The 13,804-nt window shown below is 47.2% G+C and overlaps 1 long non-coding RNA gene across 1 annotated transcript; it reads right to left on the bottom strand.

Moving 5' to 3' along the window:
* Positions 1 to 329: 329 nt before the first annotated feature.
* Positions 330 to 13,422, bottom strand: LOC140207177 (uncharacterized). Its single transcript, XR_011888523.1, has 4 exons — positions 13,342 to 13,422; positions 12,019 to 12,114; positions 2,950 to 2,994; positions 330 to 413 (listed from the first exon to the last, which is right to left on the bottom strand). It is a non-coding gene; the product is annotated as an uncharacterized lncRNA (long non-coding RNA).
* Between the last annotated feature and the right edge of the window lie 382 nt (positions 13,423 to 13,804).

Raw genomic sequence — 13,804 nt, forward strand, 5'->3', positions numbered from 1 at the left:
TCTCCTTCCTTCCCTCCAGTTGGAGTGTCACTCTCAGTGTTCTCCTCATTCAACTCTCCTTATAGTCATCACTCTCTCTTCGGTCACCACATTCCTCCCAATCCAGCATCCCACCTCTCTCCAACCTCCAACAGAGCCTCATCCCTCACGACTCACCAAACCCAACCCAACAGACAGGCGAGAGGAACCACTGACTCCATCATTCACACCCCTCCCCACAATGCACTGTACATCCAGTAGGTGAACTGGTCCATGGGAGGTTCAACCTCACAGAGTGACGGAGACTGAATGAACACAGACAAGCCGAGACATGGTACCTGAGGATGTGTCTTCCACGGGGACAGAGGACAGTTCCTGGGTGTGCTCTCCAGTAGACAATCCTGTAGACTGTTCCAATGTGGAAACCTCCAGGTCTGGAACAGAGTAACAGAGACATGGGAAATGGGCAGAGCTTAAACAACACAACAGGGACAATAATTTGTACAGACAAGGAATTCTGCAGATGCTGTAAATCTAGAGCAACAGACACAAAATGCTCAAGCAACTGAGCATGTCAGGCAGCATCTCTGCAGAGGAATAAACAGTCAATGTTTGGGCCAAGTCACTTCATCAGGACTGGAAAGGAAAAGGGCAGAAGCCACGCTAAGATGGTGAGGAGAGAACAAACTGGCAGGTGAAAGGTGAAAGCAGGTGAGCGAGAGGATATTTGGGTGAGTGAGCAGGATAATGTGAGAAGCTGGGAGGTGATAGGTGGTTGAGGTAAATGGTTGGAGAAGGAGAAATCCAATGAGAGGGGACAGTGGACCATGGATTAAAGAGATGGAAGAGGGGAACCAGAGGGAGGAGATGGGCAGGGGAGGAGAGGAGAAGGGTTAAGAGGTGAGCTGGAATGGGAATGGAAAAAGGGAGGGGGAAGAGAAGGGAATCTACCAAAAGTTGGAGAAATTGATATTCTTGCCATCAGGGTGGAGGCTACCTAGATTGGATATGAGGTGTTGCTCTTCGAACTCGGGGGTGGTCTCATCATGTCAATCATGGACAGGCATGTTAGAATGGGAGTAGGATGTAGAATTAAAATGGGACACCACCAGAAAAACAATTGGACAAAGAAGTCTCTGATTTGAAAAGAAACCAAAACCATCCAATCCCTGTACACTAACTCTCCCTCCCAAATTTCCATGACTAGGCACTTCTCTCAGTCAAAGCCCAGATGGATATCAAGGATGAAAGGAGGAAAGATCTTTCCATTCATTGATCCCTCGCCCCATCACAAATACCTAAGCTCGGAGACCCTGCTGAGGTGGTGGTCAAACCCACACCAGGTTCTCCGATCACTGATCCCAGGAGATCCCAAGTGGTATCCAACTGGGCATCTGCTTCTGAGCTTGTAGTCCCTACTGGGGTGGTGATCAAATCCAGACCAAATTCTCCAGTTACTGGTCAGAGGTTCCCAAGTTGTGTCCGATGGGGAATCTGTACCTGAGCTCGTCGACCCAGCTCATGTGGTGGTCAAACCCGGACCAGGTTCACCTGTCACCGATCCCTGGGGTTCTGGAGTTGTGTTCAACTGGGGATCTATCTATACGTGAGCTTGAAGATCCTGCTGGGGTGGTGGTCAAACCCAGACCAGGTTTACCTATCACTGATCCCTGGGGTTCCCAATTTGTGTCTGACTGGGAATCGGCAATAAGAAGATAAACAAAGGAAGGGTAAAGTATAAACAAGTTTTACATTAGATCAGGAAGGAAATCAATGGCAGGAACAGGAGGCTCAAGTCCAAGTTCAAATCTATCCTCTGAAACACACACTCCCCTCTCCTTTGCTCTTTAATATCTCTACCGTCATCTCTCAAAGCCCTCTCCTCACATCTCCCTCTTGGCATTCGCTCTGTCTCATCACTCTCTTGCCAATTTTTCCGTCCTTCCCACCAGTGGGAGCGTCACTCTCACTGATCTCTCTGCTCAACTCTCCTTACACAGTCATCACTCTCTCTTCACTCATCTCATTCCTCCTACTCCAGCATCCCACCTCTCTCTCTATCCCTCTCTCCTGTGTGTTTTCACTCATTTCCTTCTGTCCATGTACTGAATTACATCTGCCTCTCTCCCTCTCTCTCTCTCGGTGGCGGGGAGCGCTTTCTGTCGATCCATGAGTCGGTGAATCTCAGAATAAAAAGTGACGCAGCAGACTGTAAGATCGTCACTGCGACTGTCAGTCTCCCCTTTCACTGTGAAATGGATGAAATCTCTCTGACCCTTGTTAGTGAGAGAGAGCGCCTGTGGCTGTCGAACTGTTGGGTAAACAACAGTTTTTGTTGACTGCAGATCGTGGTGTCTCTTTGGCTGCTTTGATATTGCTTGGTGGGTGGGGGTGTCATTGATGCTTTTTTGCTGAAATGGGTGGGGGTGGTAATGAACGGAGCCATTTGAAACCTCCCTCCTGTATCACTCTCGATCTCTCCAGCCCTCTCTGTTCATTCTTCCCACCCCACTCTCTCCAACCCCCAACAGAGCCTCATCCCTCACGACTCACCAAACCCAAGTTGATTAGGTGAGAGAGGGAAAGGGGATGGGGAATGATGAAGAATTGAGGACCATTACCAGAAGTTTGAGAAATCAATGTTCATGGCTGTCAGTTCGGAAACTACACGGACACAATACGAGGTGTTGTCCCTCCAGTTTGAGTTTGGCCTCATCATGTCAGTGGAGGAGGCCTTGGACAGACATGTGGGAATGGGAAATCTCCCTTGTGAATGGCTGTCACTACTCTCAGTCAAAGCCCAGATGAATATTGAGAACTGAAGGAGGGAAAGATCATTCCTTTCAATGACCCCTACCATGGATACCTGAATTTACCGACCCTGGGTTTCCTGAATTGTGTCCAACTGGGGATCTATACGTGAACTTGAAGACCCTGGTGGGGCAGTGGTCAAACCCAGACCAGGCTCACCTGTCGCTGATCCCTGGGGGTCCTGAGTTGTGTCTGACTGGGAATCTGCAATAAGAAGATATACAAAGGAAGAGTAAAGTAGTGAACAAGTTTTACGTTAGATCAGGAAGAATTTCAATGCCAGGAACAGGAGGCTTAAGTCCAGGTCAAACCTGTCCTCTGAAATACACACACTCCCCTCTCCTTTGCTCTTTAATACCTCTACGCTTGTCTCTCAAATCTCTCTCCTCACATCTCCCTCTGTCGGCATTCACTCTGTCTGCATCACTCTCTCGTCAGTCTCTCCTTCCTTCCCTCCAGTTGGAGTGTCACTCTCACTGATCTCTCTGTCCAACTCTCCTTACACAGTCATCACTCTCTCTTCACTCACTTCATTCCTCCCACTCCAGCATCCCACCTCTCCCTCCATCCCTCTCTCCTGTGTGTTTTCACCCATTTCCTTCTGTCCATGTACTGATTTACTCCAATCCCACTCCGGTCGTTTCTATGTCTCATCAGTCACCGTGCAAATCCTCACAGTCATTCCTCCCTTCCTCTCTCTGACCATCCTCCCCTCTCACCTGCACCACTCCTCCCCTCCCTCCTGTGTTACTCCACCCCTCTCTGTTCATTCCTCCCACCCCACTCTCTCCAACCCCCAACAGAGCCTCATCCCTCACGACTCACCAAACCCAACCCAACAGACAGGAGAGAGGAACCACTGACTCCATCATTCACACCCCTCCCCACAATGCACTGTACATCCAGTAGGTGAACTGGTCCATGGGAGGTTCAACCTCACAGAGTACAGAGACTGAATGAACACAGACAGACTGAGACTTGGTAACACAGACATGGGAAATGGGCAGACCTTAAACAACACAACAGGGACAATAATTTGTACGACAAGAATTTCTGCAGATGCTATAAATCTGGAGCAACACACACAAAATACTGAAGGAACTCAGCAGGTCAGGCAGAACCTCTGGTGGGGAATAAACAGTTGATGTTTTCGGCCAAGACACTTCATCAGGACTGGAAAGGAAGGGGGCAAAAGCCAGAATAATAAACGTGGAAAGTGTTCAAGCTGGTAGGTGACAGGTGAAGACAAAAGAGTGAGAAGATGTCTGGATGAGAAACATAGAAAATCTAGAGCACAATACAGGTCCTTCGGCCTACAAAGTTGTGCTGAACATGTCCCCACCTTAGAAATTACTAGGCTTACCTATAGCCCTCTATTTTTCTAAGCTCCATGTAGCTAGCCAAAAGTCTCTTAAAAGACCCTATCGTATCCGCCTCCACCACCGTTGCCAGCAGCCCATTCCACGCACTCACCACTTTCTGAGCAAAAAAACCTACCCCTGACATCTTCTCTGTACCTACTCCCCAGCACCTTAAACCTGTGTCCTCTTGTGGCAACCATTTCAGCCCTGGGAAAAACTCTCTGACTATCCACACGATCAATGCCTCTCATCATCTGATACACCTCTATCAGGTCACCTCTCATCCTCCGTCACTCCAAGGAGAAAAGGTCAAGTTCACTCAACCTATTCACATAAGGCACGCTCTCTAATCCAGGCAACATCCTGGTAAATCTCCTCTGCACCATTTCTAAGGTTTCCACGTCCTTCCTGTAGTGAGGTGACCAGAACTGAGCACAGTACTCCAAGTGTGGTCTGACCAGGGTCCTACATAGCTGCAACATTACCTCTCAGCTCCTAAATTCAATTCCACGATTGATGAAGGCCAATACACCATATGCCAATGGTCCCCAACCACCGGGCCGCGGACTGGTACCGGCCTGCAAAGCATGTGCTACCGAGCCGTGAGGAAACGATATGATTTGACGATATGAGTCAGCAGCACTTTTCCTCATTCCCTGCATGCCCACCGTTGAGCTTGAACGCACGCGAGGTCATTACACATGCGAGGTCATTACCTGCACGTCATCCATGTCAGCGCGGGAAGGCCATCAACTCCTCGAGCTTGCAAATGACGGCGGGCTGAAAAGTATGTTTGACATAATATCTCTGCCGGCATTCTGGATCAAAGTCAAGACTAAATATCCTGAGATAGCCACAAAAACAATGAAAACGTTGCTTCCATTTCCAACATATCTCTGCAATGAATGCAACGAAAACTAAATTGCAAAATAGACTGGACATAAGGAACCCCTTTCGAGTATCGCTGTCTCCCATCATCCTTCGACAGCACTGTCTTGTTGCAGGGAAACAAGCCCAAGGCTCCCACTGATTCAGCGATGTTGGTGTGTTGCAATGATTTTATGTGTTCATACGGGAAAAATATGTGCTGTGGGTTTAATATCCAAACGTTACTTAAAATGTTATGATGCTATTGACTTATAAGTGACATATATAACCATATAACCATTTAACAATTACAGCACGGAAACAGACCATCTCGGTCCTTCTAGTCCGTGCGGAGCGCTACTCTCACCTAGTGCCACCAACCTGTACTCAGCCATAACACTCCATTCCTTTCCTGTCCATATACCTATCGAATTTTTCTTTAAATGATAATATCAAATCTGCCTCTACCACTTCTACTGGACGTTCGTTCAACACTTACTTCAAGCTCCCCTGTCCTCCCCGATAATTGACTTATCTCTATATTCATGCAAGGAAAATATGTGCTGTGAGTTTAATATTAAATTCGTTAGATAAACCCTTTTAGAAGTGAAATTGAGTGTATTAGCCACTTATCACCTATATTCTGGTCGTGATTGACACGCAACCACACCCCCCCCGCCCCCGAACAGTATCGTCAAAACCGATTTGTAGAAAAAAATCGGCATGGCACATACATGCATGTGCACACAGGTGCCCGCGCAAGGCTTCATGATCATGGTAGTCTTTCACGGTCGGCCGGTCCGCAAGAATATTGTCAATAATACACTGGTCCGTGGTGCAAAGATCACAGGATCAACCTGCGCAGCTGTTTTGAGTGTCCTATGGACTCGGACCCTATGATCCCTTTGATCCTCCACACTGCCAAGAGTCTTACCATTAATACTACATTCTGCCATCATATTTGACCTACGAAAATGAACAACTTCACACTTATCTGAGTTGAACTCCATCAGCCACTTCTTAGCCCAGTTTAACATCCTATCAATGTCCTGCTGTAACCTCTGACAGCCCTCCACACTATCGACAACACCCCCAACCTTTGTGTCATCAGCAAACTTACTAACCCATCCCTCCACTTCCTCATCCAGGTAATTGACAAACCAGAAAAGTTGGGATATTTTCCAAAATGCAATAAAAACAAAAATCTGTGATATGTTAATTCACGTGAACCTTTATTTAACTGACAAAGGTACAAAGAAAAGATTTTCAGTAGTTTTACTGACCAACTTAATTGTATTTTGTAAACATACACAAATTTAGAATTTGATGGCTGCAACACACTCAACAAAAGTTGGGACAGAGGCATGTTTACCATTGTGTTACATCACCTTTCCTTTTAATAACACTTTTTAATCGTTTTGGAACTGAGGATACTAATCGTAGTAGATTTGCAATTGGAAATTTTGTCCATTCTTGCTTGATATAAGACTTCAGCTGCTCAACAGTCCGTGGTCTCCGTTGTCTGATTCTCCTCTTCATGATGCACCATACTTTTTCAATAGGAGATAGATCTGGACTGGCAGCAGGCCAGTCAAGCACACGCACTCTGTGTCTACAAAGCTACGCTGCTGTAGCCCATGGAGAATGTGGTCTGGCATTGTCCTGCTGAAATAAGCATGGACGTCCCGGGAAGAGACGTCACTTTGATGACAACATATGTCTCTCTAAAATCCTAATATATGCCTCAGAGTCAATGGTACCTTCACATACATGCAACTCACCCATGCCAAGGGCACTGATGCACCCCCATACCATCACAGATGCCGGCTTTTGCACCTTTTGCTGATAACAATCTGGATGGTCGTTTTCATTTTTGGCATGGAGAACTCGACGCCCGTTTTTTCCGAAAACTAGCTGAAATGTGGACTCATCTGACCACAGCACACGGTTCCACAGTCTTTCGGTCCATCTGAGATGAGCTCGGGCCCAGAGAACTCACTGGCGTTTCTGCATAGAGTTGATGTATGGCTTCCTCCTTGCATAATACAGTTTCAAGTTGCATTTCTGGATGCAGCGACCGACTGTGTTGAGTAACAATAGTTTTCCGAAGTACTCCCGAGTGCCGGTGGCTATAATTGTCACAGTAGCATGACGGTTTCTTAGGCAGTGCCACCTGAGGGCCTGAAGATCATCCTCAAAAAATTCAATCAGGCTCATAAGGCACGCCCTGCTCTTGACAACACCATGCTGACTACTCCTAATCATATTATACCTCTCCAAATGTTCATAAATCCTGCCTCTGAGGATCTTCTCCATCAACTTACCAACTACTGAGGTAAGACTCACTGGTCTATAATTTCTCTACTCCCTTTCTTGAATAAAGGAACAACATCCGCAATTCTCCAATCCTCTGGAACCTCTCCCATCCCCATTGATGATGCATCGCCAGAGGCTCAGCAATCTCCTCCCTCACCTCCCACAGTAGCCTGGGGTACCTCTCATTAGGTCCTGGCGACTTATCCAACTTGATGCTTTCCAAAAGCTCCAGCACATCCTCTTTCTTAATATCTATATGTTCAAGCTTTTCAGTCTGCTGCAAGTCATCACTACAATCACCAAGATCCTTTTCCATAGTGAATACTGAAGTACAGTATTCACTGAGTACCTCTGCTATTTCCTCCGGTTCCATGCATACTTTCCCACTGTCACACTTGATGGGTCCTATTCTTTTACGTCTTATCCTCTTGCTCTTCACACACTTGTAGAATGCCTTGGAGTTTTCCTTAATCCTGCTCACCAAGACCTTCTCATGGCCACTTCTGGCTCTCCTAATTTCCTTCTTAAACTCTTTCCTATTAGCCTTATAATCTTCCAGATCTCTAACATTACCTAGCTCTCTGAAACTTTTGTAAGCTTTTCTTTTCTTCTTGACTAGATTTATTACAGCCTTTGTACACCATGGTTCCTGTACCCTACCATAACTTCCATCTCATTGGAACGTACCTATGCAGAACTCCACCCAAATATCCCCTGAACATTTGCCACATTTCTTCCGTACTTTTCCCTGAGAACATCTGTTTCCAGCTTAAGCTTCCAATTTCCTGCCTGATAGCCTCATAATTCCCCTTACTCCAATTAAATGCTTTTCCAACTTGTCTGTTTCTATCTCTCTCCAAAGCTATTGTAAAGGAGATAGAATTATAAACACAAAATAATCTGCAGATGCTGGGGTCAAAGCAACACTCACAACATGCTGGAGGAACTCAGCAGGTCGGGCAGCATCAGTGGAAAAGATCAGTCGATGTTCCAGGCCAGAACCCTTTGTCAGTAGATAGAATTATGATCACTATCTCTAAAATGCTCTCCCGCTGAGAGATCTGACACCTGACCAGGTTCATTTCCCAATACCAAATCAAGTACAGGTACTCTTGTAAGTTTTTCTACATATTGTGTCAAGAAACCTTCCTGAACACACCTGACAAACTCCACCCCATCTCAACCCCTTGCTCTAGGGACATGCCAATCAATATTTAGGAAATTAAAATCTCCCATCACGACAACTCTGTTATTATTACACCTTTCCAGGATCTGTTTCCCTATCTGCTCCTTGATACCACTGTTACTATTGGGCGGCGTATAAAAAACACCCAGTAAAGTTATTGACCCCTTCCTGTTCCTAACCTCCACCCACAGAGACTCGGTAGACAATCCCTCCATGGCGTCCACCTTTTCTGCAGCCATGACACTATTATCTCTGATCAACAGGTCCACGTCCCCACCTCTTTTGCCTCCCTCCCTGTCCTTTCTGAAACATCTAAAACCCGGCACTTGAAGTAACCATTCCTGTCCCTGAGCCATCCAAGCCTCTGTAATGGCCACAACATCATATCTCCAAGTACTGATCCACGATCTAAGCTCATCCGCTTTGTTCACAACACTCCTTGCGCTAAAATAGACGCACCTCAAAACTTCGTTCTGAGTGCGTCCCTTCTCTATCGAGTGAGCATGATGGTGTGAGAAGCTGGGAGGTGATATGTGGAAGAGGCAAAGGGCTGAAGAAAGAGAAATCCAAGGAGAGAGGATAGTGGACAATCGAATAAAAAGATGGATGGGGGGAGCAGATGAAAGAGATGGGCAGGTGGGGAGAAGAGAAGGACTAAAAGGGGAGGCAGAACAGGAATGGAAAAAGAGAGAAGTGGGAGAGAGGAGAAACTACCAAAGGTTAGAGAAATCGATATTCATGCCATAAGATTGGAGGCTACCAAGACGAAATATGAGGTGTTGCTCTTCGAATGAACCTGAGGGTGGTCTCATCGTGTCAGTCATGGACAGTTATGTCAGAATAGGAGTGGGACATAGAATTAAAATGGGTAGCCAACTGAACAACAATTTTACAAAGAGGTCTCTGATTTGAAAAGAAACCAAAATCATCTAGTCCCTGTTCACCAGTTCTCCCTCCCAAAACTTCTGTGACTAGTCAATTCTCTTAGTCAAAGCCCAGATGACTGAAGGAGGGAAAGATCACTCCATTCATTGATCCCTCCCTCCCCACTCACAGATACCTCAGCTCAAAGACCCTGCTGGGGTGGTGAACAAACTTGGACCAGTTTTTCCCCATTGCTGCTACCTGGGGACCCTGAGATGTATCCGATTGGGAATCTGTACCTGAGACCACAGAACCTGCTGAGGTGGTGGTCAAACCCGAACCTGGTTCTCCGGTTGCTGTTCCCTGGGCTTCCCAAGTTGTGTCCAACTGGGGATCTGTACTTGTGTTCACAGACCCTGCAGGGGTCGTGGTCAAACCTGGTCTAGGTTCTCCGGTTGTTGATCCCTGGGGTTCCCAAGTTGTGTCTGACTGGGAATCTCCAATAAGAAGATATACAAAGGAAGGGTAAAGTAGTGAACAAGTTTTATGTTCAATCAGGAAGGAATTCAACCGCAGGAACAGGAGGCTCAAGTCCAGGGCAAATCTGTCCTCTGAAATACACACACTCCCCTCTCCTTTGCTCTTTAATAACTCGCCCCTTCACTCTCAAATCCCTCTCCTCACATCTCCCTCTCTCAGCATTCACTCTGTCTGCATCACTCTCTTGTCAGTCTCTCCTTCCTTCCCTCCAGTTGGAGTGTCACTCTCAGTGTTCTCTCTGTCCAACTCTCCTCACACAGCCATCACTCTCTCTTCACTCACCACATTGCTCCCACTCCAGCATCCCACCTCACTCTCCATCCCTCTCTCCTGTGTGTTTTCACCCATTTCCTTCTGTCCACATACTGAATTACTCAAACCCCACTCTGATCGTTTCTATATCTCATCAGTCACCGTGCAACTCCTCAGTCATTCCTCACTTCCTCTTTCTGACCAATGGGTGGAGTTAAGATGGCGCTAAGCTCCTTCAAGCTCATCTGCAGAAACAGTTTAAATTCCTCTCTTTACTGTCTCCTTTTCCCCTTTTCATGCTGGCTGGGGTTCTATCAAGGTCTTGATCTGCAACGGCACTGCAACTGTTTTTTATGGCGGTTGATCACCCACTCCTGGAGCTCCCCAGCCGACCGTTTTCCCACATTCTCCACGCACGGCTGGGAAGATGGTGCCTCCGGGGTGCAACCCTGTGGATAACTGATTCCAGGCCGATGTTGCCGACTGAGGTGTCGTGGGAAAAGGAACATCAGGATTTCGCTGCGGCGGATGTATGGACGGAGGTCTCTGTGGTTGAGCGATCACACTCTCTCTCTTTCTCTCAGTGGTGGGGAGAGTTTTCTGCTGATTCTTGAGTTGGATAATCTCAGAATAAAAAGTGACGCAGCAGACTAACATCATCACACCGACCGTCAGTCTCTCCTTTCACTGTGAAATGGGTGACATCTCTCTGACCCTTGTTAGAGCGAGAGAGAGAGTGAGTGAGAGTGAGAGATGTATGGATGGAGGTCTCTGCAGTTGAGCGATCACACTCTCTCTCTCTGTCTCGGTGGCGGGGAGTTTTGTCAATTCTCGAGTCGGAGAATTTCAGAAAGAAAAGTGACACAGCAGATTGTAACATCATCACAGCGACTGTCAGTCTCCCCTTTCACTGTGAAATGGGTGACATCTCTCTGACCCTTGTTAGTAGAGCGAGAGAAAGAGAGCCAGAGCGAGAGAGAGCACGCGAGAGAGTGAGAGTGACAGAGTGAGAAAAAGAGAGAGCGAATGAGAGAGAGTGCCTGTGGCTGCTGAACTGTCCGGTAAACAAGTTTTTGTTGACTGCAGATCATGGTCTCTCTTTGGCTGCTTTGCTATTGCTTGATGGGTGGCGGGTGCTGACACATTTTTGCCAAAATGGGTGGGGTTGGAGGGGGGAAGGTTGATTTGTTGATTATTTGTGCGTAGGAGGGGGAGAGGGGCTTTGGGATTCTAATGTCCTTCTGTCATTCATTCTTTTGGGTTCCTCTGTAATTCATGAACCCAACCTCACTATTCCTCTCTTTGCACTATTTATTTAGTTTATTTTTGTTTGGAACGTACAGGAATATTTTTTGTCTTGCACTGTACTGCTGCCAAAAAACAACAAATTTCACAAGGTACGTTAGTGATAATAATCCCGATTCTGATCCTGAATCTCTTACCACTGACCATAAATCTTTGTGTCAGATTTATGTCCTCAAGTTATATTCACCCCTGATCAGAGGTAATATTTCCAGCAGGAGGTCCCACACCACCAGCTTCAGGAACATTTATTACCCCACAACCATCAGACTCCTGACCGGCGTGGATAACTTCACTCACATCAACTCTGAACTGATTCCACAACCGACAGACTCACTTTCAAGGAATCTACAACTCATCATCTCAGTATTATTGAACATTTTATTTCCACAATTTGCCTTCTTTTTCACGTTGCTTGTTTGTCAGTCTTTGTTTTTGTACAGTTTTTCATAAATGCTGTTGTATTTCTTTATTTTCCTGTAAATGACTGCAATAAAATGAATCTCAGGATAGTACATGCACTGTCACAGGACTTGCTACCTGAGGATGTGTCTCCCGATGGGACAGAGGGCAGTTCCTGGGTGGTCCTTCCAGTCGATGACCCTTTGGCCTGTTCCCTTGGAGAAATCCCCAGGTCTAGGATAAAGAAACAGAGATGTGGGAGAGGGAAAATCACTGAAATATCATACCTTTCTCCTACAAATGAGACTACTCCAAATTCTTTATTACTACAGGAGACTCCCATCATTCACAGTTGGGATGAAATTCTGGGACTGACCACGGGAATCAGCATTCCCTTCCATGACCCCCACCACCAATTCCTGAGCTGTGGACCGTTCAGCATCCATCATGTCTCCACCCACCTCCCCCCCCCATCTGTTTGTGGCTCCCTCTCAGCACCCCTCCTCCCTCCATATTATACCCCAGACCTCTCTCCCATCCCCACCAACAATCTCCCTCCATTGCCCTTATTCCTCCTCCCTCCTCTTTCTCTCCCCACCGCTCTCCCTCCTCTCCATTTTCTCACTTCCCTCCACCCCAGTCCTTCCCCTCCTAATCCTCCTTTCTCCTCAATGTCCCTTCCCCTCTTCCCCCTGATGATCTTCACGTGGTCCCCATGTGTGACAGGGCAGCCCGGGGGTGGGGGGGGTTCTCTCAGGTCACCTCACTGTAGGAAGGATGTGGAAGCTTTAGAGAGAGTGCAGAATGGATTTACCAGGACGATGTCTGGATTGGAGAGCATGTCTTGTGAGGAGAGGTTGAGTGAGCTCGGGCTTTTCTCTTTGGAGTGAAGGAGGATGAGAGATAACTTGATAGAGGTGTACACGATGGTAAGAGGCATAGAACGAGTAGTCAGCCAGAGACTTTTTCCCCAGGGAGGAAGTGGCTCATACCAGCAGGTGTAATTTTAGGTGACTGGAGGAAAGTACAGGATGGATGTCAGAGATTAAGCTCTTCACACAGAGAGTGGTGGGTGTGTGGAACACCCTGCAAGGGGTGGTGGTACAGACAGATACATTCGGGGCATTTAACAAACTCATAGGCACATGGATGACAAAAACATGGACGGTTATAGGGGAGGGAAGGGTTAGATTGATCTCAGAGTAGGTCTGCACAACACTGTGGGCCGAAGGGCCTGTGCTGTGCTGTACTGTTCTGTGTTCCATGATCTCTGTCTCAGGTCAGACTGGGCAGTTTCATTCTGACCCAGGTGTGAAAGGGGATACGAGAAAGGTGATCACAGACCACGGGCAGGACAGCCGACTGGAAAACTCAGCCCGTGGTGTGTGTTGGTGACTCAGGATGTCCCAGAACTTCCCCACAACTACCACACTGCTGTGTCACTGGGGAACGGTGACCTACCTGTACAGTACACAGCAGTATTCCCGGGTGCCGGCTTCAGCCAATACACAAAGTAACCGGAGCAGTTTTTCACCCTGATCTCCTGGCTCCAGTGACAGGAGTCTTCACCCACAGTGAAGCAGATGGTCCTGGTCACCTCCTCCTCTCCCACGTTGGGATGGGGACCTGGAATGAGATTTATAAACACTGTAAAATGTACCCGGTCCCACAGTACAGCGGGGAATGTGAATCAGGACCCACTGTAAATCAGTGGTTCACAACCCACGGTCCGGTCCAGCCTCAGTCAGCACTGAGCTGCTCCCTCTCCCTCTCCCTCTCCTCCCCACCCTCCCTGCAGCAGCACCTTAATCTTCTGAATGAGCCTCCCATGAGGGACCTTGTCAAACATCTGAGGGATCTCACTGAAATCTATCGAATATTGAAAGGCCTGGATAGTGTGGACATGGAGAGGATGTTTCCAAAT

The sequence above is a fragment of the Mobula birostris genome, chromosome 13 (genome assembly GCF_030028105.1).
Source record: "Mobula birostris isolate sMobBir1 chromosome 13, sMobBir1.hap1, whole genome shotgun sequence".
NCBI classification, from domain to species: Eukaryota; Metazoa; Chordata; class Chondrichthyes; order Myliobatiformes; family Myliobatidae; genus Mobula; species Mobula birostris.